Source organism: Phyllopteryx taeniolatus, chromosome 4 (assembly GCF_024500385.1).
Source record: "Phyllopteryx taeniolatus isolate TA_2022b chromosome 4, UOR_Ptae_1.2, whole genome shotgun sequence".
Taxonomy (NCBI): domain Eukaryota; kingdom Metazoa; phylum Chordata; class Actinopteri; order Syngnathiformes; family Syngnathidae; genus Phyllopteryx; species Phyllopteryx taeniolatus.
This window is the reverse complement of record NC_084505.1, coordinates 11,062,687-11,084,514: the sequence shown is the minus strand read 5'-3', so window position 1 is coordinate 11,084,514 and position 21,828 is coordinate 11,062,687. Positions and strand designations below refer to the sequence as shown.

At 41.6% G+C, this 21,828-nt stretch overlaps 1 protein-coding gene across 3 annotated transcripts in view; it reads left to right on the top strand.

Moving 5' to 3' along the window:
• The first annotated feature begins 6,463 nt into the window (after nucleotides 1-6,463).
• The window catches only part of shoc2 (SHOC2 leucine rich repeat scaffold protein), a 33,334-nt gene continuing 17,969 nt past the window's right edge, over nucleotides 6,464-21,828 (top strand). The window contains exon 1 of one of the 3 annotated variants that reach the window (XM_061769410.1): nucleotides 6,464-6,558. The gene's annotated coding sequence lies outside the window, so the exon portion shown is untranslated. Of the gene's footprint in view, nucleotides 6,559-10,308; nucleotides 11,557-17,729; nucleotides 20,342-21,828 lie in introns of those variants that run through there. The other 2 variants (XM_061769412.1, XM_061769411.1) reach the window with 2 other exon arrangements.

Here is a 21,828-nt window from a genome sequence, read left to right as displayed (position 1 = left end):
TTGATGCAGTAAAAAAAAAAAGTTACCTATTTCCATCAATTACTGAAAATACATTAAGCTCTCTGACGACTCACCTTTAGCTCGGATTTTTGCAGTTGTCAGGACAACGCATTTGCTATATGACGCCACCTTCTTCGCCTTTGCATGCTAGGAGTGTTCTACTGACCTCTATAGGTAACATTTAGAATAACACAAACACAAGCTCTCGCCGACGTCTCGACCTTCCCCCTGATTTGCGTTGAAGAGGGACGGGAAGTTGCATAAAGCATCAAATTTAGCCTACATAATTGCTGTTGTTTGCGTTACAAGAGTAATATTTAAGGATGACGAGTGTTTTATTTTGCATCGCTGACTTTTTTGTTTTTGTTTTAATGAACATCCCCAGACAAGTACAAATAAATAAATAAAAAAAACACACATAACTCTAACTTCAAAACATAAAGTTTTTTTTAACTTATTATTGTTTAAAATGGTTTCTTCATTTTCCATTTTCAGTTCTGAGAATGGAAGATAATGTATTAAACGTGGTACAATATCAAACTTCACTTGAATGTTTTTTAATAAAATGTTTGCATGAAATGTGCTGATCATATGAAGTTGTATTTCATGGTCAAAGTTCACATATGTAATGAGTAAATAATACACAACTTTCCTGCCTGAAACTGCGTAAATAATTAAAAAATATAACGTTCATCAGCAACAGCCTCCATAATGAAGAGTAGACAGCCCGCAGTTTGAACATTTCTAATATCTATATACCTGTACAGCTGGAAAATGTAACGCAAATCTATAGACAGCCCGCCGTTTGAACATTTGTAATATCTATATACCTGTACAGCTGGAAAATGTAACGCAAATCTATTTTACTAAAAAGTTAAATACAACTGAACTGTACTCAGGCAGTGATTCTTGCGCATACCACTAAAGGGAGCCCACGTACCACTAGTGGTACTAGTACCACACTGAAAATCACTGGTTTATTTGCGAAGTAAAGGAATACGTGTGGAAATGATTACAAATGGGGAGTTTATACTGATGTTTTCCATTTGTTTCGGTGACCTGTGGTGAGGTTCATATGGCTGGTGAAGCGCTGGTAGTCAGATTTACAAATGTATGAGTCAAAGCAGATCTATAATCTCCAGCATTGGTCTTCTTTTATTCATAAGATGCCTTGTCGATTGGTAGTCCAGTTTTGAGATTTTGTATTTTTTCAAGGTTAGATGCAATAGCTTCCACGTGTGACTTGCATTTAGAGCAAAATTTGAGCTGGCAGGGAGGACAGCTACTCCCTCCTGACAACCGCAACAATTTTGTGTCTTCCTGAATCAAGTCTGCACATGCGCAGTAAAATGGATGAGTCCAGTGATTTTCAAACTGTGGTACAAGTAAGACCAGTGGTACATGGGCTTCCTCTAGTGGTATGTGGCAGAATCACTGATTTAAATATTTACTGTAAACATAGCATAATGTTACAGCGGCTTCAACTTTTTTGTACAGTACAGTATACTGTTTTAAGTACAATTCTTTTTTTTCTATTTAACTTCAATGCAATACATTTGTATTTAATCCTTTACAATGTTTTCAAGCATTTGTAAAGGCACACACAAGGCCTCAGGACATTTCAAGCGTTTGCCTAGTTGGAAGTTTGCCTTTGTGAGGCAGAATACTGTCTGCTCTGCATCACCTTGTGCTTTTATCTTTCAGTCCCTATCAGTTTTATGCGCTCAGCAAAACTAAATATGTAACACAAATATTAAAACCTGACTATGGAAAATTGGAGTGCATATTAAAAGTGTACAAACAGGCACTTGCCAATGGCCTCTTTTGTAGTCATTTAATTTTGCCATTAGATAGAACTGTTACTGTTGTTATTTTTGCTTTTAGTGAAGGCTTGCACAATATAAGGTGAGGCTGCCTGCTCGCTCCCCACTTCACATCTCACCCATCAGCAATTTTGACTATATGAAATCATTATCAGATTCAAAAGGATACATGCAGTGGGGCAGTGGGGCAAAAAGAGTATTTAGTCAGCCACCAATTGTGCAGGTTCTCCCACTTAAAAAGATGAGCAAGGCCTGTAATTTTCATCATAGATATAGCTCACTTATGAGAGACAAAATGAGAAAAATAAATTCCAGAAAATCACATTGTCTGATTTTTTAATAATTTATTTGGAAATTATGGTGGTAAATAAGTAGTTGGTCACCTACAAACAAGCATGATTTCTGGCACTCACAGACCTGTAACTTCTTCTTTAAGAGGCTCCTCTGTCCTCCACTAGTTACCTGTATTAATGCCACCTGTTTGAACTCAGTATAAAAGACACCTGTCCACAACCTCAAACAGTCACACTACAAACTCCACTATAGCGCAGACCAAAGAGCTGTCAAAGGACACCAGAAACAAAATTGTAGACCTGCAACAGGCTGGGAAGACTGAATCTCCAATAGTTAAGCAGCTTGGTGTGAAGAAATCAACTGTGGGAGCAATTATTAGAAAATGGAAGACATACAAGACCACTGATAATCTCCCTCGATCTGGGGCTCCACGCAAGATCTTACCCCGTGGGGTCACAAAGATCACAAGAATGGTGAGCAAAAATCCCAGAACCACACGGGGGCACCTAGTGAATGATTGGCAGAGAGCTGGGACCAAAGTAACAAAGGCTATCATCAGCAACACACGACGCCGCCAGGGACTCAAATCCTGCAGTGCCAGACGTGTCCCCCTGCTTAAGCCAGTACATGTCCAAGCTCCTCAGAAGTTTGTTCGAGAGCATTTGGATGATCCACAAGAAGATTTGGATAATGTCATAACATCAGATGAAACCAAAATAAAACTTTTGCAAAGGGACCACGACAGCTGATCCGGGTAAAGTAAAGAATGAATGGGACCATGTATTGTGAGATTTTGGGTGAAAACCTCCTTCCATCAGCAAGGGCATTGAAGACAAAATGTGGCTGGGTCTTTCAGCATGGCAATGATCCCAAACATACCGCCCATGCGACGAATGAGTGGCTTCGTAAGAAGCATCTCAAGGTCCTGGAGTGGCGCAGCCAGTCTCCAGATCTCAAACCCTTAGAAAATCTTTGGAGGGAGTTGAAAGTCTGTGTTGCCCAGCGACAACCCCAAAACATCATTGCTCTAGAGGAGATCTGCATGGAGGAATGGGTCAAAATACCAGCAACAGTGTGTGAAAACCTTGTGAAGACTTACAGAACACGTTTGACCTCTGTCAACGCCAACAAAGGGGAATAACGAAGTATTGAGATGTACTTTTGTTATTGACCAAATAATTATTTTCCACCATAATTTGCTAGTAAATTCCTTAAAAATCAGAGAGTGTGAGCTTCTTGATTCTTTTTTTTTTTTTCTCTCATTTTGTCTCTCAGAAGTGAGGTATACCTCTGATGAAAATTACAGGCCTCTCTCATCTTTTTAAGTGGGAGAATTTGCACAATTGGTGGTTGCCTAAATACTTTTTTGCCCCACTGTAAATATGTTTAAAGATAAGTGCTGAAAAAATGCAAAGCCTAAGAGCAATTTAGTATTGAATTATTGAGATATAATGCAAAACTTTTTCTTCATCTTCTCAGTTGTCCGGATTTTTTTGGGTGGGGCTAAAAACAAGCCAAAGTACATACTTGGGCTTTCTGGCATGAGTCGACCCTTCCCCACTACTACAAATACAGTGGGTACGGAAAGTTTTCAGACCCCCTTAAATTTTTCACTCTTTGTTATATTGCAGCCATTTGTTAAAATTGTTTAAATTCATTTTCTTTCATCATTAATGTACACACAGCACCTTATATTGACAGAAAAAAACGTAATTGTTTAAATTTTTGCTGATTTATTAAAAAAAAAAAAAAACTGAATTATCACACAGCCATAAGTATTCAGACTCTTTGCCGTGACACTCATATATTTAACTCGGGTGATGTCCATTTCTTCTGATCATCCTTGAGATGGCTCTATACCTTCATTGGAGTACAAATGTGTTTGATTATACTGATTGGACTTGATTAGGAAAACCACACACCATCCATCCATCCATCCATTTTCTGTACCACTTATCCTCACTCGGGACGCAGGCTGCTGGAGCCTATCCCAACTATCTTCGGGCGAGAGGCGGGGTACACCCTGAACTGGTCGCCAGCTAAACGCAGGGCACATAGAAACAAACAACCATTCGCACTCACATTCACACCTACGGACAATTTAGAGTCTTCAATCAACCTACCACGCATGTTTTTGGGAAGTGAGAGGAAACCGAAGTTCCTGGAGAAAACCCACCCAGGCACAGGGAGAACATGCAAACTCCACACAGGCGAGGCGGGGATTTGAACCCGAGTCCCCAGAACTGTGAGGCAGATGTGCTAACCAGTCGAGCACCGTGCCGGCCAGATCTGGCCAAGGTTACAAAAAAATATCTGCTGCACTAAGAGCACAGTGGCCTCCATAATCCTGAAATGGAAGACGTTTGGGACAATTAGAACCCTTCCTAGAACTTGCCGTCCGGCCAAACTGAGCAATCGGGGGTGAGGACAGCCTTAGTGAGAGAGGTAAAGAAGAACCCAAAGATCACTGTGGCTGAGCTCCAGAGATGCAGTCGGGAGATGGGAGAAAGTTCTAGAAAGTCAACCATCACTGCAGCTCTCCACCAGTCAGGGCTTTATGGCAGAATGGCCCGACGGAAGCCTCTCCTCAGTGCAAGACATGAAAGCCCGCATGGAGTTTGCTAAAAAACACCTGAAGGACTCCAAGATGGTGATAAATAAGATTCTCTGGTCTGATGAGACCAAGATATAAATTGTTGGCCTTAATTTTAAGTGGCATGTGTGGAGAAAACCAGACACTGCTCATCACCTGTCCAATGCAGTCCCAACAGTGAAGACTGGTTGCAATCGAAGAAAAGGTGAATGCGGCCAAATACAGGGATATCCTGGACGAACACCTTCTCCAGAGTGCTCAGAACCTCAGACTGGCCCAAAGGTTCACCTTCCAACAAGACAATGACCCTAAGCACACAGCTAAAATAACGAAGGAGTGGCTTCAGAACAACTCCGTGGCTGTTCTTGAATGGCCCAGCCAGAGCCTTGACTTAAACTCAATTGAGCATCTCTGGAGAGACCTGAAAGTGGCTGTCCACCAATGTTCACCATCCAACCTAACAATATGGGGTGCTGTGTGTATGTACATTAATGTGAAAAAAAATAACTTAAACGATTTTAGCAAATGGCTGCAATATAAAAAAAGAGTGAAAATTTTAATGGGGTCTGAATAGTTTCCGTGCCCACTGTAAGTACTGAGTGCCCTGATTCCATCAGTGGATAGTTGGAGAAAATTCCGAGTTACTTAATATATAAATATAATAACTTATCCCATTTCTACCACTACAGTGTGGCAGTTAGCCATCAAGCTATGAATACAACCTGAAAAAAAAATGCATCTTCCCTGAAATTTTATGCCACTCTTGGTGCACGGAGCAAGGTGATGGTGAATGGGATGGCTCCTATGCCAGTCTGTGAGCCTGCTACTAGCTAGTCGCTGCTAGCGGGATCATGGACCAACAAATTCTTATTGGGTCTGTCCAATAGTCAGCGCCTAGCTCAGTGTTGTTGTGTATGAGTCCACAGAACAGAGACAATTCATGGAAAGCTAGCAGTTCACTAAACACAGCAGCACATGTTATTCAGCCAGTAGCTACAGACATTTGAGCACATACTTTGTGAACCTATTTGATTGACAGCTTAAAAATGGATGAATGGATGGATGGATGTTTTATGCACCATCAGTGGACCAGCCCTCAGCAACCGACAGCCTGTAGGAGGGCTCTAGATTTCATGATTTTGGACCCTCATTAAAAAATATATATATATTTTATACTTGGTGATTTATTTCTTCAAAATTGGCAGGCTTCTCAACAATACTCTTCTCTGTGGTGTGTCAAATTTACAAGATATTTTATTTTCACTTTACACGGCCATTAATATAAAGCACAGACTAGATTAAAATTTAAAATGTATTTAATTATCATATGTTTATTTAGTCACGACAGTGGATGTCTTCCATACTTAATCCTGTAGTTTTATCGGCTTTTGTTCCAATGAACCACAAAGCGAAGATCATTTTTAGGGGTTTATGTAACAGAACCTCAACACCTGAAACACCAAATGCAACTTGATAATTTATTGTATATAACCAATAAGTAAATCTGATTAACATATCTCATAAGTTGCTTTTGTATTATTTTTCTTTTATTATTTTTTTTTATATTCTAAAGTGACTTTGTGGACACAACACACCCTGAATTTCTTGTTCTTTGAACTTGGCTGTTGAGTGTTTGTTGTGGCGTACTCGCGCGCCGGAGCCCACTGCGCATGTCCGCTTCGCAGGCGAGGCGCAGCTGGTGTCGAGCGACACGATTGGCCCTGGCGGAATGACGCAGTTTGCTGGTGGCGGCGAGGGCGGGGCGGGGCGGCGGAGCGGAGCGCCAGTGTTGCTTGGAAAAGAGGAGGAAGCAGCAGCGAGGATGGCGGAGTCACACCTCTGAAGAAGGTAGAACACTTACACTATATTGTCGGATATATACTTGACATTTCGCAGTGTCACGCAAGTCCGGAGATGCTACACTAACCAGGCTCTTGCTGCAGCGTACGCAACGCCCGAGTGTCATTTTACTGTAACGAGTACAAACGCACTCTTTTGTTCAGCTTCGGAATGGCCGCTGTTTTAGGAGTGTTTTCTTTTTTTTTTTCCCCCTTTTTTTTTTTTTTTTTTTTCTTTCTTTCTCTTCTTCGGCTTAACATTCAGTACGGGAAGAGCTTGGACGCTGTAGGCAAGATGAGTCCGCGCCCTCTTTGGCTTCAATGACTCTTGCGCCAAGATGTCGGTTGCGTCCGTGGCTGTTGTCTGCCGACCGACCGACCGACCGATGGCTCTCAGCTGGCCGCAGTGGGGGCTTCTTGGTCGGGTACGCGTCAACCAGACGCTCGGCTCGGGCCTGCGTACCGCTAGCTCAATTGGAGACAAAGCTCATCACTAGTAGACAGTGGCGAAAAGAAGATGTTTGCCACCTCACCAAATGGGTGGAAAATCATAAGCTTGTTTTTAAGCATTTAACTGCAGCGGTGTGATTTTTCGACTTGTTACACGTCTTGGAATTCAGTTAGCTTGAGTGGCTACCTGCTCGCTCGCTGACGTTAGCAAGTTAGCAGTCTGCAACACTGACGTTTGCTCTTGACGTCTATCTTACTTGCTTTTATTTCCTGTATTCTTGTCAGTCACATATTCCAGTAGCTTTTCTCCTTATGAGGCTCACAAAATGTTTTTTCTTTCTTTCCTAATGAACATGTCGTCCCCTATCCAACCAGCTAAACATATTAATCTTACGCGGGATGTGTTACAGTAGCCAGGTACTTAAAGTCCACGTAACCCAAATAATTACGTCGTTGTATATGTCAGTCATGATTGAGACAATATACACTCAAGGTATTGTATTACATGCACAAGAACTCATTTAAAAAAGGTGTCATGGCATGCATGACCTGCTACTAATGTGTCGTTAATCTGATTCCCAGTATTGGTCATTAGCACAGCAGCCGTCAAGAGTATTAACTGCAGTCTACTCAACTAGTCAAATTGGTAATCTTTATCAGCGACAGATGAAATGAATTGAATTCTCTCAGCCAATACAGTTATGCTTTGATTAAAACCCCAACCTTCCAGGATGTTTACTGTATGATTGCATATATGATCAGCACACATTGGTGTTAAGTAATGATTATTTTACAAAATTAGAATGATTCCAATATTGACCCACTGTATCATTTACGGAAACACTTATTTTTCTGATTATTATACTTTTCATGTACCTTTAGATAGCCAGAAAGTATCTCTGAATGTCAACAGCGTCCAAGTTAAACAGAACAACAGCATAATAATAATAATAATATTAATAATAATACTAAGGTCCAAGTTAAACTCTATCCATCCAGCCATCCATCTATATTTTCACACCACTTTTCCTCATTGAGGTCACAGGTGTGCTGGAGCCGATCCCAGCTGACTTGGGGTTAGAGGTGGGGATGCACCCTGGATTGGATGCCAGCCAATCGCAGGGCACAAATAGACAAACAAGCATTCATACTAGGGGTGGGAATATACTCAATGTAACATGGGTTGTTGCACTTGAGATGGATAAGTTGTCTATATCGCCACCATCGAGTCCAATGCTCACGTAATATTTTCCTCTTTCACTCTGCTGGTTGGTGTGCCTCACAGTAAACAGCACACTTCCCCGCCCATCCAGAAAACTCCTGCACGCATGCGTGTTTTTGTATAAGATAAAAGCTGAGAATATTTCATGTTCATAATCCAACTGTAGTGTCTTCTTGATTCATTATATTGGTGTCATTTTATGATTCAAAAGGTTCGTTTTAACATTTATAATGTGTTTTATAGGAGAAGTCAGAATATCGATGTGTGTGTGTATATATGTATGTATGTGTATATATATATATATATATATATATATATCCCAATTGATATTCGTATTGTCTTTACCGTGAGATGATCGAATCAATTCGATCTCTCACTCCTTGTACTATTCCAAAATAATAGTGCAACAAATGAAAAATCCAGTATCATTATTTGAAATGATATATAGCCCCCTGTTTATGTCATGTTCGTAGTTTTTTGAGGTCGCAACGTAAGAAATCAGCCGGCAGGTGCCTTTTGTTTTTTTTAAAGCAGCTGCCAAAACACGTCTTGTTAGTTTAAAATGGCTTACTTTCATCATCATGATCCGTTGCTGTGGCCAAGATCTGTTTAAGCGGGTCTCGGTGCCAACAAAAAAAGAGTACTCCAGGCTGACTGGCAACATCTTGTCTACTACCAGCTAGATAGCTCAGCTGCTAGTTAGCAGTAGCTCTCGTCACTCATCTGCCACGATCAGTGTTGAATGAATCTTGGATAACTTTATCCAATTCATTTGCTGCAGTCGCAGTCTGCCATGAACATTCGTGCAGCTTCTACTTATTGGACGCTTGGTTCCGCAGAGATTCTCGTCTCAGCTGAGACGGGTCCATGATATGTTACATATTATACATTAGGGCTTACAGTGGGTCCCACACATACTGTGCATGCGCAGTAAGTCAAACATACCATAAGTAAATAAGGACGTGGCCGGATGACTCCATTCATTCCAGCCAGAATAAGATATTGCTTCCAATCGAATGTGAAAATTTAAATTCAATATTAATTATTTTCAACGGAATCCGCAAATTGATTCGATTAGCAAATACATTCTTATTGGGGTGTGAAAAAATAAATAAATCTGCTAACTCGACCACAAAAAAATTGGTTGATGCAAAAATTTCTGCCTCGAGGCAATAAACCATATTAATAAAAGTATATTAGTGTCGCCCGGAACCAATTTGCGCCGCCTGCAACTATTTGGCCACTGTCCATGTTTACCGCATGGACATTTGTTGCAGATGGACACACTGTTGGACGAGTGAAAAACATTGCCAAAATCGACAAAGGAGCATCTGTATGTGATTTTTAAGAATCTATTAGATTAATGTACATATAACATGTATGAATGAGCTGAATGGTAGTTAGTGTTTTTTTTTTTATTAAACCTAAAATGGTAGTCGCTAGCGTGCTATAATGCTAACCGTTATGTAAAGACTAATTTTGTTGTCTCACATGCTGTACAGAGTTCATACCCTACCATACACAGTAACAAGATATTCAGTTTAAGGATAGAAGTAGACTTTACACCAATTATATGGCCGATAATTAGCATTTTATGCTGATTGGCTTTGTCATAATTCGCCGATCCGATCAATGACATCATTGTTGTTGTTGGACAAACTAGGGAAAAACGTGTGTTGGTGGTCACCGGTGGTCAGGACAGGAGAGGATGTTCGTTTAAGGCTTGCTTGAGGTATGTTTGCGTACTTTTAATACGATATGGCTCGTAAGCAGGCAACAAAACGTTATGTTGCCTAGCAAGCTAGTGCTAACACTAATGGTTGTGCGTAAACATGCCGGCGTTCTGTCAAATCATGGTCTAAAGTTTCAGTGTGGGTGAAGTAATTTAATTTAATACCGCGGCACGGTGCTCGACTGGTTAGCACATCTGCCTCACAGTTCTGAGGACCGGGGTTCAAATCCCGGCCCCGCCTGTGTTGAGTTTGCATGTTCTCCCCGTGCCTGGGTGGGTTTTCTCTGGGCACTCCGGTTTCCTCCCACATCCCAAAAACATACATGGTAGGTTAATTGAAAACTCTAAATTGCCCATAGGTGTGGATGTGAGTGCAAATGGTTGTTTGTTGATATGTGCCCTGTGATTGGCTGGCGACCAGTTCAGGGTGTACCCCTAGAATACACAATCTGACTAGAACAGTGATTTCCAACCTTTATGGAGCCAAGGAACATATTTTACAATTGAAAATTCTCACGGCACTCCAACAAACAAAAATGTCACAAAAAGTGGATACATTAATTTCTGTATTTACTTCCTGCCATCTAATAAAAGACTTCATTTGTTCTGTCTGTCACTATGCCTCACTGGCATAAATAGAGGAACAAAGATACATTATTTATTGTAAATATAATTTTTTGAGCAATTACGTACACAAGTACCGTATTTTCACGACCATAAGGCGCACTTAAAAGTCTTACATTTTCCCCAAAATGGACGGGGTTCCTTATAATGCGGCGCGCCTTATGTGTGCACCGAGTTCCAAAATCTGTAAATTTTGTGGTGTGATGAGCGCTCCGCTTGACTGACTAGGAGAATTTACTGCCGAAACGCTGCTTATATAGAGGAAAGGCGGACGTAAAAGGGTAAGGGTGAGCGTGAAGGAGAACGCTAAAGGCACGCCCCCAGTAGGTATACAGCGCCGGTATGTGCATTGTGCAAAACATCGGTTTGGCTAAGGATCCCCGAAAATGGCACCTACGAAGAGATACGCTTACAAAGCACAGTTTAAACTCCAAGCTGTCAGTTACGCGGAGAAACATGGGAATCGAGCAGCCGCGAGAGAATTCAAGATTAACGAATCCATGGTTCGCAAGTGGAGGAAGCAGGAAAACGAGCTTCGCCAAGTCAAGAAGACAAAGCTGAGTTTCCGTGGAAACAAGGCGAGGTGGCCCGAGTTGGAAGACCAACTCGAGCAATGGCTTAATGATCAAAGAACAGCCGGGAGAAGTGTCTCTACAGTCACCATTCGACTGAGGGCAATAAAGCTCGCAGAAGAAATGAAAATCAAACATTTTCAAGGAGGTCCGTCTCGGTTTTTTCATTTTATGAAACGGCACCATCTATCCATTCGGGCAAGGACTACCGTGGCGCAGCAACTTCTGGCGGATTACAAGGAAAAGCTAGCCATCTTCCACTCCTACTGCAACGGCAACGAGACTGACTCTGACAATGACGAGGGGGAACCCGGTGTGTTTGTTGGAGAACTGGCCCAGGTGTTCATTTAGGATACAGAAGATGAGGACTTTGACGGCTTTGTGGATGAGGATTGATCAAAAAATAACGTGAGTACATTGTTGTTAAATACTTAAATAAAGTACAGCCGAACTCAGTTTTGCTCCTGCTGCCTTTTTAAAAACATTGTTTTAGCGTGCATGCATACTACCGTAGGTTTTAAGCTAGCGTATGTTTTACCATGCCTGCGCCCAATATTTCGGTGCGCCTTATGTATGTGTTAAATACAGAAATAGACCCCGTAACTGAGACTGCGGCTTTTAATACGGTGTGCCCTATGGTCGTGAAAATACGGTATACACAGTAAATGAACAGGTCATTTAAATAGACACATTGCTCCATCTTCTGATCAAATCGGTGATCGGTTATTGTTTTTTTTAAACTCGCTGATCGGTGATTGGCCCCAAAAATCCTGATCCTGTAAAGCCTAGATAGAAGTACAGCAAATGCAATTCATGTTAGTCGTAAAAATAAGCTTATGTAAATGTCAAAATGGCAAGAAACACTGCTATTTCGACTTGTCCATGTACTACAAAGTATTTTAAAATTCAAGAAAAAAAAAACCCTCACTAGACTTTTTGATTTTGTTTTTATTTTCAATCGAAATGTTCTCTTTGTTGGCTGTTGGTAACGTTTGCGCCAAAGTGTGTTGCAAACCTTGTTATTGTTGTATCGTTACTGCTCATGGACCTGCTTTCCAATTTGTTGACAACTTACAACATTGTGATATTTGTTCATTGTTAACATTAAAGCTGTGCTGAGTCTCTAATTTGTCAGCAGCTTTTTCGTCACAGTTGTGTACCCCGCCTCTCACCCGAAGATTTCTGGGATAGGCTCCAGGACGCCCGTGACCCTAGCGAGGATAAGCGGAACGGAAGATGAATGAATGAATGGACTTCACAGACAGTTTTTGACAAAGTCATAATTATTTACCATTTTTTGAGCAGATGCAACTACTGCAAGATGCACCCTGCAAGCTTACGCTTTTGATTTTGGAGGTGCACATTTTCATGCTGCTATCAGCTGACTGAATCTTGAATGTCGTTCAGACTTGAACTTGAAACAAAGCTTGTCTTTTGTTCAACTGTTGTCCCCCCTATATAAATAAACAAAACAAACGAGTGAACTGCAACAAGTTCACTAATTTATTGGCTGACAGTAAAAAAGTTGTAAAATTAGACAATCAGAAGACTTTTTTGACAGGATGGGATAGACAGATCCTTTCTATGACAGTTGAATCTCAGCCCTTGAACACCTTTTAAGCTTGTAAAACTCGTAGTTTGACCAACATTTTTCAGGAAAATGTGCCTCAAATGCCGTGCATTCTTTGGACATTGGACTGTCAAATTGTGACGTCAGCATATTATGCAAGCTTTTTGCGCACCTCACTGGACCTCATTTCAGCCAACGTCAAAGGATAAAGTGTGTGTTTTGCTTTTTCTGTTGTTGTTTTTTAACTCCTATTTTTATGAAGAGAGATATAATGTGAAAAAGATAATGTGCACCAGAAGTTAGCGCAAAGTGAGCGCACTCTGGCTGTGTCCAAATACTTTTGACCAGATTATTTCCATTGTATGACAGTTGGAGATGACCTGTGAATGTAGAAATGTTGGTTCCCTTGAGTGCTGTTACTGGTTTTATTTCGGTAGATTTATCCTGCATGTATTTGTTCCTATTCCAATCGGCTTACTAAGACGCTCGACTGGATCTGGTATTGACAAGCTTTTTGTGAGCAAAATATTTTGAGTTGAATATTCTATGACTTGTGTTGTCCATTGATATGTAGACTGCTTCGTTAGCTTCTAATGCTAGCTGCCGACTGCCTTGCTGCCATTATGCTTATCATTTGTGATCAAAAGATTAGAGTGTCATGTGTTTTCTGTTTTGGCATTTCAAATTAGTCAATTGTTAATGGAAAAAAAATATTGCCTGTACGGAGGTCCTCAGTTCATTATATAGTTCTAGTTCTACTGTGGCGCCGTAACCACAATTTGTATACAAGTTGGACTGCTAACCTACACACTAGAGATGTAACGGTATCTGTATCTCACGGTTCAGTTTTATCATGGTATTATTCTCAGAGTACGATAATTATTGCGATATCAAGGGAAAGCTTTTGGTATTGCAGGGAGGTTCACGGTACAGGTGGCACAAAGAGGCATGAAACCAGAAAAACTTTTTATTGCTCTTCTTGACTCTTGCCATGTCCTTCTCAATAGGTTTTAGTAGTATCTTTGTTTTCCCAAAGGTTTTTGTGAAAAAAACGCTTCAAATCATATGATACCGTGCACTTCTATCCCTGTCCATCAAATGTTTACATTCATATACTCTACCTCCAAAACAGTATTATTGCTGCAGCAATAATACTGTATATGCTCACAATAACAAAACTGTCCATTGTGAAATTGTCTGCTCAGTCGTTTGACCGTATTTACTGTATTGTCATTTTATTTATAACATTTTAAATTGGATACTGCCTACTAACAGTGATTATAATTTTTTTGATTTTTTTTTTTTGCTTGAGTTCAAAAATTCAAGTGAAATCATAAACACAGAAGCACTCTTAAAGGCATAAGAATCCTGTTTCTTTTCATCCCCTTAGTGATATTGTAGGAACATTTATTTTTCCGAGCAGCCTCTGTAGAGAAGGAAGTATCCATCCATTTTCTGCACCACTTATTCTCACGAGGGTCACAGGTATGCTGGAGCTTATTCCAGCTAACTGCGGGCGAGAGGCGGGGTACATCTTGAACTAGTCGCCAGAAAATCGCAGGGCACATATAACCAAACAACCAGTCACACTCACATTCACATCTACGGGCAATTTAGAGTCTTCAATCAACCTACCATGCATGTTTTGGGGATGTGGGAGGAAAACGGAGTACCCGAAGAAAACCAATGCAGGCACGGGGAGAACATGCAAACTCCACATAGGCGAGGCCGGATTTGAATCCCAGTTCTCAGAATTGTGAGGCAGATGTGCTACCCAGTCGTCCACCGTGCCGCGAGAGGGAAGTATGTCAGATTTATTTTTGCATTGATATCTGTATTTGTAAAGAGAGGACCTATTTCATTATTTTATTTTTGGGACTACTGTAATGTATTGGCGGAGGGATATTTTGTAATTGGGAATAGGAATCGTTATTCTCCGTTTGATGTTCTTTCACCCACAACCTTCGACCTGAGCTAAACACCCACTAGTATACTACCAAAGAGTGCTCCTGTTACAATAGGCTTAAATAATTCGACCGATCATCTCTTCGAGGGGGAGCGGTGGGGCTGGGATGCGGCTTCGTGAAGTGGTCCACTAGCAGCCGATGTTGGCCCGTGGGTCATCTTTTGGTGGGACAGAGGCCGACGCGAACAACAAGGCACCTCTCGCCCACTCAATTGCGACATGACGCTCAGACCGAAATAGCGGCTACGCTGTAGCCTTGGTAGTAGGGTTGATCATTGAGAATCGAGAACTGATTGGAACCGGGACTAACATTCCGGTTCTCCCGGAATCGTTCAAATTAAAACATTTTGGTTCCCAGTTTCGATGCCTATAGTCCGCCGACCCCAAAGAAGAAAGTGTCAAAAATCAACAAAGAAGAACACACACAAAGACGTGCCTGAGCCCAACAGCAGCGGCGAACAAAAGTGTGGAACTTTGTTGAAATAAATGACCAGTCTCGTCAGTGCAACACTTGGAATAAGATTGTGTTGTGCAAAGGAGGGTTTCGCGATGTGTCGTCTGTCGTGCTCCCTCCCGCTCCAAGCCTCAGCCTACACCGTGCGGAACTTCAGTGAAGTCAGTTGGGTGAATACATTGAATGGCTTGATCAGCCATGGACCAATGGTTAAGATCGTCGCCTGCCATTCTGGGGGACCTAGGTTCAAGACATGTTTACATCCAACCGTTCGTGCTGCCCCTAGCTTGCTAGGCTACATAACATTTTATTGCCTGCTTGTGAGCCTTATCGTATTAAAAGTATGTGACCATACCTCAAGCAAGCCTTAAACGAACGTCCTCTCCTGTCCTGAGCACCAGTGACCACCAACACACGACAAGGCTAAGAATAAACTAGCGTTTGGATTCAAATATACTGTGCACGCGGCGACGCGGAGTAAATGTCTTTTGCGGAGATGATCGGATTGGCGAATTATGACATTAGCGCCGATTACCCGATCAGCATAAAATGCTAAATATCGGCTGATACTGATCAGCCCGATAAAATCGGTCTAGTTGCTATCAGCGTTGGTAGCGCATGCTCATGTGAGAATTTGGAATACCACGGCAGCAAAGATGGACAAAAACAAGGACAGTGTTTTAAATTGTATTCCCCAAAACACTGCTTCTATGTGGAGGAAATGTAGTTCATTTCGTGGCCCTTTGTAACTTCACAATTCGAAATGTTCTTTGTTGATATCGTCATAGAAAAAGAAAAGGTTTTATTAAGCGGATCATTTTTACATTTTGTTTTGAAATCGGAACTAACCGAAGAAAGGATTGTGTTGAGTGTGATTCAACTAAAATAAATAGATACTTAATGTTGTGCATTGTGTACCCGACATTTTAATATTAACATTTTGAATTTTGCTCTGCTCTTATTTTTCAAATACTGCTGTGATCTATTTTTTCATCCTTCCTCTGAAATTTGATCTTATTTGTTCAACTGAACTTCCTTTTTGCTATTTATTTCCCCAAAAGCTGCTCTTGAACAATTCTGAGGATATATACAGCCCGTGATTGGTTGATTCTTTTTCTCCCCCAGGCAAAAAGTGCTTTGTGTAGAGTGTTGAAAAACAAATGAACATGATAATTTATGTTTAATCTTGACTCACTAATATACATATATAAAAGCACAAATCTAATAATAACTGTGCTGTGTGTAATGTTGAAGCACATTGTCATGCAGCGACACAGAACATACAACCATAAAAGGAAGTTTCTTGTTCAGTTTGGAATAGATGACAAAGGGGGGCGGGGGGGATCTGGCATTTCTCAAATTTATGTTCATAATTATTTTACACACGGACATGCCTGTCACAGACCAGACACACATTAGCCCTTTGATTTATGATTTAATTTCGAGGAGGGTCTGAAAAACTTTGGGCCATGTAAGGGGTGCTGTGATTTTTACCAAAAGGTCATATGACCTCTTGTCGTGGGGGCTCCATGCTTTGAAGGCTACTTCTAAAGATTAGTCTCAGCAGTGCTAACCTTTTCACTTAGTTCTGATCTTCATCCAAACACGTCTCTCTTTGCTGCAGCTTAGCATGTACAATCCTCTCCAAAAGTACTGGAACTGCAAGGTCTATTCCTTTGTTGTATACTGAAGACATTTGGGTTTCAAATCAAAAGATGAATATAAGACAAAAGTTCAGAATTCCAGTTTTTATTTCATCGTATTTACATAGAGAGGAATTTACTTCGCCATTCTAGTACTTTTGGAAGGGACTGTATTAACCAGCTTTATACACTCACGAAGACTAAACGGAAACAGTCCACCAAAAACAACATGATTTAGTTATGTTAAAGATTTAAAGACATCGCCTCTATGTCTCTAAGATGTAAATATCCCTCGATTCTCTGTGGTACTAACAATTGGGTAATGCTAAATGGCGGAATGCAAGTTGAGTTGGGGCTGGAGACATCTCTGTCAACACCCGCTGCGCTGTGTTTTAGTGGCAGAAAGTTGGTGCATTACATTCAACAGATTTGCTTTCACTGGTTTAACTTCAGTTTGTGTATTCAGTGGTATTTACTGATGCCCCAAAAATTCTCTCAAAGTTTTTTTTGTCATTTGTCAAATAGAAAACGATTGTCCAAAAATATAGTCCCAATAACATTTGTATTTAGTTGAGGGTGTATGCTGCATACTTAAACTACTTTTTGAACAGTAGTTCACCTACGTATAAATATCATCACCATTATCATAATGCCCGTTTTATTTTGGTTTGAATGTATCAATCTGTGCCTTTTACACAGAACCCAGGATATTTCCATGACTGTGTGTGCTTTCACAGAGGAACACAATCAGATGTGCGATAAAGTCATCAACAACGTCTGGTCCAGCGTGTAAACTACAAGTTGGACAGCACCAATTATAGGGCTGCAGCTCTGGATGGAACGGTTTTTAAAAAGCGTCAAAATGGTTCGGTCTGCATGTGTCCCGTTCGGTCCGGCACAAAAACAATTTTTTCCTCATTTACTGTCAAGGCGAAGTTTACAGTAGCGATAATGGGGGTCAAAATGAAGGTGGAGATGTTTGCAGGATAACCACTCGAGTAGTTGACTAGGCTGGATACATCCGGTGCGTGCGAAAATTTAATCTGACGCCCTAACGCTACTCTGAGTGTGTTCCGCATATTCCAGCAACGTTTTGAGTTTCCAAACGGTCCCGTGTGTAGCAAAGCAGCACTCAAGAATATTTCCGAACGCACGAATTGTTTGCATCATACTCTTCAAGCGATCCAGCAGCCAATCTTGCAGCGTGGCGCGTCTTCCTGCCTAATACAGTACTGTATTCCAGTGGGATTTATAATCACGCTGCAGCGACGTACAGCACTTCTCTGTGGTGTTCTTTTTGTACTATTTCCTTGCTTGTTTATGCACTATCATTTCTGCGAACATCCCCTGTGCCCCCTTAAAAGACTGGCAACCGGCACCAGATAACCTGTTTCGCGTTGACTCGCATAACATCCCAGACGAATGCGAGACCAGCGAAGCGTGTCTGTATCTCTCCAACGCAAGATCTGGGGTATAAAACGGACTTTCAAGTCAATTATTTTATGCACAAGAGATCAACTCGCTGGAAATCGCAATGTTCGTACACACGTCAGTCTATGTGCATCATATAAGACTTAATAACGTGATTGTGTTTAGGAGAGTAGTTATTAGATCAGTGTTTTCACACCTTTGTTGACCTTGGCACCTATTTTACATTAGGAACAACCTCACAGTAAACAATCAAACAATAATATGAAGTACAGTGATCCCTCGTTTATCGTGGGGGTTAGGTTCTGACCACCCTCGCAATAAGTGAATTCCGCGATGTAGCATCCACGTTTTTTGTTCTTCTTTTACAGATTTTTAAGTTGTATGAATCTCTCCAGTTCCACACTTATTAATGTTCCCATTACTCTTATTAACCTATACTGTACTCATAAACATTTCCTTTATGCTTAAACACTTTTTATACTCTTAAATATACATATTAACAATATTTAAAATGAAGGTACTCACCATTAAAGTTGATGTCGATTGTACTGCGGCAAGACCATTGCGGCTGTCACCAAAGATTCATTTATGCCATAATGGCTACAGACAGCCATAAACCTTGTGCCGGTCTGCCGTTTATTCAACTGGTCGAGACATTCCATATTTACTGCGAGATAGCTGCTACTGCGACCAACCAGCAGGTACCTTGTTTGGGCGGCATTGTAGGGCTTGACATAAAGTATTGTAACGTCTTCCAATGATAAACACAGAGACGTCAGTCTATTTATCTCACATTTATCGATAACATAACAAAACACGGTTACCATGAGATGTACACTGTCAACAATCTCTCCGTTTGCCCACAGGCACGCAGAACCAATTTGCTCAGAGACACTCAGAATTATCAGCGCTCAGCACAACTGAGCATTTGTACTGTCCTCTACTGTACAGGTGTTTTATTCCTTGTAATCTGTGTTTCAATACATTGTCATTTGTTTTTTTCCCCCCATGATTTAGCTAAAAAAATGCTTAGTTTACCACGACAATTAAAAAAATATGTAATTATCAGCAATATGAATAGGATTTTAAAAATCCGTGATGCACTGAATCCGCAATAGGTGAACCGCGATATCGCGAGGGAGCACTGTATAAACACCAGAGCTGCCAAATGTTACGGAACGTCCATATTTTGTTAGTCACTGAACGTTGACTCGTTACGGCCGTAACAATGATTGTTCTGGATATTGGCAAAATAAAAATCCAGCGTCTGACATTACCGTCACATCCACATTGAACAGCTGTTTGATGCACGTTATTTTATTACGCCCCCCGGCTGCAAAGCCGTGAAGACGAATGTTCTCCTTGATTCTGGTGTAAACGCATTGTAAGACACTGATCATCTCCTTCGTGGTAGTGGATAAGCTCCACTTCTAACCAGAGGTGTGGACTTGAGTCACATCAGAATTAGATCATCTGTATTTGCCAAGTATGTCAAAAAGGAATTTGTCTACGGTAGTTGGAACTGCTCTAGTACGACAACAGATTGACAGAGAATACTTTTGAGACATAAAATCTTTTGACAATTGTGCAAAATTATGCCAAGTCCTCTAGCAATTTAGAGCAGTTTGAAATGACTATTAGAACAATAGTCTGGTGCAGTGACCGTTGTGCAAATGGCGCAGACTTCAAGAAATGTATGCAGTTGAAAGGGACTAGTAGTGCGATAATCTGGAACAATGTCAATTGTGCAAATGGTGCAGATACTTCTCAAGCACATGAGTGGCCAGTAGGGTTGGGCATCGAGAATCGAGAACCGATTGGAACCGGGACTAACGTTGCGGTTCTCCCGGAACCGTTCGAAATTAAAAAAATTCGGTTCCCAGTTTTGATGCCTAGTCCTCCAGCTGTGAAGAAGAGGGGAAAAACAACAAAGTGGTGTAAACCAACGCAGAAGAACGTGCACGACGATGATGTGGTTGTGCCCAAAACAAAAGTGTCTCCTCACTGCAACACTTGGAATAAGATTACATTGTGCAAAGGAGGCTTTCAGGATGTGTAGCATCTGACGTGCTCTGAGGCTCAGGCTACACCGCGCGGAGCTTCATTGAAGTCAACTCTCAGTCAACTAGGTGAGTGAAACAATAAAATGTGCCAACATTGAGACAGCTAACAAGGTAAACGGTTGCTTGCACTTTTGCACTGATGTTTTTTAGCTTTTATTTTACTCTTCAAACCAACGTAAGCGCTGATGACCAAAAAAAAAAGAAGCTTAATTTAACATAAATCCACTGGCAGATAGCATGCAAGACGCTGAGCTGGAGAAGCTTGGAGGAGAGGAGTTTGGGTATGATGGTGTTCAACACAGAGCTGAGGTCCACGAACAGAATCCTCACCTAGGTCCCTGGGCCGTCGAGGTGTTCTAGGATGAAGTGCAGTCCCATGTTGACTGCGTCATCCACAGACCTGTTTGCTCGGTAGGCAAACTGCAGGGGGTCCAGCAGGTGACCTGTGACGCTCTTGAGATGGTCCAGCACGAGGCGTTCAATGGACTTCATGACCACAGATGTCAGGTCGACAGGCCTGTAGTCATTCAGACCCGAGATTGCAGGTTTCTTGGGGACTGGGATGATGGTGGAGTGTTTGAAACAGGATGGTACCTCGCACAGTTTCAGACATCTGTTGAAGATCTGTGTGAAGACTGGAGCGAGCTGGTCCGCGCAGACTTCGAGGCAGGGTGGGGTCTGGGCCTGCCGCTTTGTTGATCTTTTGTTGTTTGAAGATACCGCTCACATCCTGTTCGTGGATGGTCAACGTGGGAGGGAGAGTCAGGTGTGTGATGGTTGTCGGTTGCGCGGCTGGGTGGGTGTGGGCTGTGAAAGTGTCCTTTTCAAATCTGCAATAGAAGGTGTTCAAGTTGTCGGCTAGTCCTTTATTTTTCTCAGCTTGGGGGGGGTGGTCGCTTGTATTTGGTTAGCGATTGTAATCCATGCCAGACTGATTTAAAGTTGTTAGCGGAAAACAGTTTTTCTAGCTTTACTGTATAATTTCTCTTTGCGATGTTAGTTTCTTTAGTCAGATGGTATACCATTATTCGTTGATATAGAAATTTATGCTGCACTTAAGGTTCCTAAGAGCACAGTGGCCTCCATAATCCTGAAATGGAAGATGTTTGGGATGATCAGAACCCTTCCTAGAGCTGGCCGTCCGGCCAAACCGAGCAACCGGGGGAGAAGAGCCTTGATGAGAGAGGTAAAGAAGAACCCAAAGATCACTGTGGCTGAGCTCCAGAGGTGCAGTCCGGAGATGGGGAAAAAGTTCTAGAAAGTCAACCATCACTGTAGCCCTTCACCAGTCTGGGCTTTATGGCAGAGTGGCCCGACAGAAACCTCTCCTCAGAGCAAGACACATGAAAGCCCGCATGGAGTTTGCTAAAAAGCATCCAAAGGACTCCAAGATGGTGAGAAATAAGATTCTCTGGTCTGATGAGACCAACATAGAACTTTTTGCCCGTAATTCTAAGCGGTATGTGTGGAGAAAACCAGGCACTGCTCATCACCTGTCCAATACAGTCCCAACAGTGAAGCATGGTGGTGGCAGCAGCATGCTGTGGGTGTGT